The following is a 5,527-nucleotide window of genomic DNA, read 5'->3' on the forward strand; positions in this document are numbered from 1 at the left end:
TGCGAGTGTCCCCAAGAGCTGCCTTGTCTCCTTTTATCGCGACCATCGCTTCTTGCACAGTTCAGTCCTGAGAGTTCGTTATAGCCGAACTGAGCCACACCCCCAGCCCCTCACTGGGGGATTCTAGGCAGGGGCTCTAACACTGAGTATACCACTCAGGGTTACATTTGTTTGTTGTTCCAGACAGGATTTCATTATGTAATGCTGGCTGGCCTGAGACTCAGAGAGATTCACCTTACTCCGCCTCCATAGTGCCTGGAGCAAAGGTGTGTGTCCACATACCCAACCCAATCTTTGTGTGTGTGTGTGTGTGTGTAACATATGTGCCCTTGTGTAAACAGGTGCACATCCATCTGTGAGGATGTGTGTGTGTGTGTGTGTGTGTGTGTGTGTGTGTACATAGAAGTTATTAGTTATTTTAGGTATTAGTTATTTTCAGGAGTCATCATATTAGATATTTGTTTATCTTTTGGTTTTTCGAGACAGGGTTTCTCTGTGTAGCCCTGGCTGTCCTGGGACGCACTTTGTAGACCCAAATGGCCTCAAACTCACAGAAATCCACCTGCCTCTGCCTCCAAAGTGTTGGGATTAAAGGTGTATTTTGTTGTTGTTTGGATTTACTTTAGGGGCTGGGACAATGGCTTAGTGGCTAAGAGTTCTTGCAGGGGACTGGAGATCTGCCCGCCTCTGCCTCCTGAGAGCGGGTTAAAAGGAGAACTTCAACACACCTACTGCAAACCTGTTCATCATTATGCCATGTAATGATATGTGGAGAGTTGGGGAAATGTCTCAGTGCCCATGTGGAGGCCAAAAGAAAACTTCACAGAGTTGGGTCTCTCCTCCCACCATCATGTGTATTCGATGGGTCAAATTTAGGTTGTCAGGCTTGGCAAATGACTTTGCTCATGAATAGTCTCAATGGCTATAACACAGCTAGCTTTTTTGTTTTGTTTTGCTGTTTTAGTTTTGCCAGACAGGGTTTCTCTGTGTAACCACAGTGTCTGTCCCGGAGCTCTCTTTGTAGACCAGGCTGGTCTCGAACTCACAGAGATCCACCTGCCTCTGCCTCCTGAGTGCTGGGATCAAAGGCGTGCGCCACCAACGCCCAGATGCTTTTTTTTTTTTTTTTTTTTTTTTTTTTATGTATGTGGGTGTTTTGTCCTCCTGTATGTCTGCGCACTGTGTACCTGCAGTGCCTGTGGAAGCCAGAAGAGGGCATCAGATATCCTGGAACAGGAGACAGACAGTTGTGAGCCGCCATGTGGTTGCTGGGAATTGAACCTGGGTCCTCTGGAAGAGCAGCCAGTGCTCTTAACCACTGATCCATCGCTCCCGTTGCGCGCCCGCGCGCGCGCGCACACACACACACACACACACACACACACACACACACACACACACGTCCTCATGCTTACACAGCAAGGGCTTTACTGAGAGCCATCTCCTCGGTACCCCATTCTTCCTGAAGTTATCAGAGATGAGTTTTCACCCATTCTACAACTTCAAATGAAACAAATTTGATGGGGTGGGGGCTGTTGTAGCATTGCTGTGCGGCCTTGGGCAGGTGACCCCGCCTCTCTGAACCGTATCATTCCGTTCTTTCAGGGTCCTTAATGAACACAGGAGATGAGAGGGTTAATCACAAAGCGGAGAGGCTGGCTCACAACACTGGAGACTTAAAAGGACAGGCCCGACACAAGTGTCACGGTCGCCCTGTAAAAATCCTAAGAGATGAGACACGGTTTCCCACAGCCCAGGAGGGCCTTGAACTACTGATCTTCCTGCCTCCCCACCCCAGAGTTACAAGTGTGAGCCTCCACTGCCTGCTTCTAAAGAGCAATTCAGAGTGCCCAGCGGTTGGGGTAGGGTCCCTCGTCTTCTGGCACACCCCAAGTTTGCAGCAATTCAGTACAACTCGTGGCAGGCAAAACACAACTCCTCTCTGAGCTCACTGGGAACATTTACAAAAGGACAATTTTTAGAAAGACAGCTAGAAGCTGGGTGGTGGCAGCGCGAGCCTTTGATCCCAGCACTCGGGAGTTTGGGACCAGCCTGGTCTACAAGAGCGAGTTCCAGGACAGCCTCCAAAGCCACAGAGGAACCTTGTCTCAAAAAACAAACAAGCAAACAAAAAAGAAAGACAGTTGAAACTGGAGAGGACCTGTGGACATGGGTAGGATACCATCACCATGCAAGCCTTTGGGGTGCAAACGCAGCCCTCAGAATGGAAATTTTCTCTTCCCTTATTCTTGGGTTGGGGGGCATGACAGAGGACAAGGGACAGTCGTTGGGCAGAGGCTATGCACAAAGTAGTTTCTCACGACCCAGCTCAGGGGGACAAACGCCAAGAGGGACCCTGAAGGGATGGATGCCTGGAGAATCACCAGCAATTTTCCAGGCATGTCTTTCCATGCAGACCCAAAGATGACCACAAGGGGGCAACGAAGCGTCAAGAGCGCTCATGGAAAAGTGGCTGTTAGCACTAGGAGACCTAGGGGTGTGGGGGTCAATGGGAGGTGGGGGGGAAGGGGGACAAGGGACAGGTAGGGACACTGACAACAGGAAAGAAGGGTTTTACCCAAGAATGTCAGAAAATAGGTTTCTTTCTTTTTTTTTTTGAGACAGAATTTCTCTGTGTATCTTCGGCTGTCCTGGACCTCTGTAGACCAGGCTGGCCTCGAACTCACAGAGATCCGCCCGCCTCTGCTTCCTGAGTGCTGGGATTAAAGGCGTGTGCCACCATGCCCGGCCCAGAAAACAGGGCTTTAAAAGATTAGAAGCTTACCTACCGAGCAGTGGTGGTTCATATGTTTAATCCCTGGCACTCATGAAGCAGAGACAGGTGGATCTCTGAGTTACAGGCCAGGTGGTCTGAGTTCCAGGATAGCCAGGGCTACAACAGAGAAAGCCTGTCTTGAAAAACCAAAAAAGACAAAAAAAAGGAAACAAATAGTAAAACTAAAGTTCAGGTTCGACCCTAGCTACCCTAGGGTTGCGGCCTTTACCATCCGGTCCTTCACACCCGTGTTGGGGATCTGAACTTTGGGACCTCATGTTTTCATGGTGTTACTAAAATTCCTTCCCGGAGAAGACTTAAGCAAAGCCTACCCCTCCTCCCAAGGCCCCAAGACAAACGGAGTCACGTTCCATCAAAGTTCACATGGGTAACCAGTGAGTTTTTTGGGCATCCCAACAGAGCACAGGTCAGAGGTCACAACAGGGGTGTGGGTGTTCCATGGGCTACCCCAGAAAGTCTTCACCCTGCAGGGATCTTCAGGAGATTCATAGATGGAGCCCCTCCCTCTCTAGTTCCTCTGCAGTTAGGGCAGAGTTGCGTCTAACAGCGAATAGGGAGTGGCTGGGTACTCAGGGGAGGTCATCTGACCCCCCATCCCTGAATGAAGGGAATAAACCGTCCAAAAAACCCAGCAAGTGTGGCCTTTTGCAAGGGGACACAAGTGAGCTCCCCAAGACAGCAGTTGCTTGGCTCAGATGATCATCATGACCCCCAGGGACCATGGTAAGACTGAGACATTGCCCCAGGCCCTTTGAGGAGTTTGCACTCAATAGACAACGCTCCGCTATTCAAACATAGGCTAATCGCCAATGACCAGTGCCCAAGTTCCTGCTTCTTTATCTGCACTGGGCTAGGAGACAGTTTAAGTGGCCAGCAATCCTGGCCCTTCCCATCCAGGGTTCAGAGTCAGTGAAAGGGACACAGATCTGTCCCCAGAGTCATCAAGGCCCATGACAGGGGCCAGGAGGTGGACGGAGCCCCAAGAAGCCTTTATTTGAGTTTATTGGGAGAAGACAACACATGTCCAGACTGCCACTGGGACGGTTCCTTCTTCGTCTTTCTGTGTTAAGGTCTGTCTGTTGCCCCTTCCAGGGAGTCTTCCATGATGTCACCTCCATCTTGCTCTAGTCATGCTGAGTCAGCGCCTTCTGAGGCAAGTATGCCTCCCCACTCAAGTGTTCCTTCTCACGAGGTAGCACTGAGATTGTCTTAGTTACCACTGTGCCCCAAAACATGCACACACACACACACACACACACACACACACACACACACACCATACAAATGCTCCTTGTGGAATTCATTTACTGACTGGATTAGTGTAAGGGACATTTTATTCTCGGCCAGCCTTTGGGTGATGCTCTCAGACTAGCTGGATGTCTTTCCCTACTGCTCCTGTGTGTGTGTGTGTGTATGTGTGTGTGTGTGTGTGTGTGTGTGATATGCAGGGAGGTTGACACATGGTGGACTTGTTCAATCCTTCTAGCTTTTTGTGGGTTCTGGGGGTCACACTCAGGCCACCAGGCTTGTACTGAAAGCATCTTTACCTACTGAGCCACCCCACAGACCCTCTCAGCTTATCTGCCAGACATAGCCATGCACACCTTTAACCCCACCAGTTGGGAATCAGAGGCAGATGTCTGTGATTTGGAGGCTAGCCTGGTTAACATAGGAAGTTCCAAGCCAGCCAGGCTACACAGGGAGACCCTGTCTTGAAAGAGAAGAAAAGAAATGTAAAAGAAGAGACCAGTGTCCATCCCTCCCTCCCAAGAGACCACCCAGCTGTTGACTCGTGGAAAGAGATACAGACTGGTTAAAGTTATAACAGGCTGTGTGTTCCTTCTTTTCCTTCCTTCCTCTGACTCCTCCTTCTTTCGTTTTTTTTTATCTAAAGATTTATTTATTTATTATGTATACAGTGTTCTGCCTACATGTACACTTGCAGGCCAGAGAGGGCACCAGATGTCATTACAGATGGCTGTGGGCCACCATGTGGTTGCTGGGAATTGAACTCAGGACCTCTGGAAGAGCAGCCAGTGCTCTTAACCTCTGAGCCATCTCTCCAACCTCTTCTTTCGTTTTTGAGGTTAGGATCTCACTGTGTAGCCCTTGCTGGCCTGGAGCTCACTCTATAGACCAGGCTGACTTTGAACTCAGAGATCTGCCTGCCTCTGCCCGAGATTACTGCCAGGTACCACCATACCTAGCCCTTTTATTTTTAAATAGCTTATTCTAACTTATGTCAATTTACTCATTCGTTTCTTGGGTGTGTATAAAAGTGGAACACACTCATGAATGTGTGTCAGAGTGTGTGTGTGAAGGCCAGGAGAACAGCTTTCAGGAGTCGGTTCTCTCCTCCCACCAAGGATCTCAGTGAGTTCAAGACCAGTCTTGTCTACACAGTGAGTTCCACAATGAGACCCTGTTTCAAAAATGAACAAACATGCCAGACAGTGGTGACCCACGCCTTTATTCCCAGCACTCATAAGTTAGAGGCAGTGGATCTCTGTGAGTTCCAGGCTAGCCTAATCTAGAGTGAGTTTCAGGACATCCAGGGCTACACAGAGAAACCCTGACTTGGAAAACAAATCAAACAAAACAATACAGTGGAAAGAAATTGAAGATGACACCTGGTTTTGACCTCTGGCCTCCACAACACACACACACACACACACACACACACACACACACACACACACACACCAAATACATAGACCAGACTCCAGACAA

The sequence above is a fragment of the Cricetulus griseus genome, chromosome 9 (genome assembly GCF_003668045.3).
Source record: "Cricetulus griseus strain 17A/GY chromosome 9, alternate assembly CriGri-PICRH-1.0, whole genome shotgun sequence".
Lineage (NCBI taxonomy): Eukaryota > Metazoa > Chordata > Mammalia > Rodentia > Cricetidae > Cricetulus > Cricetulus griseus.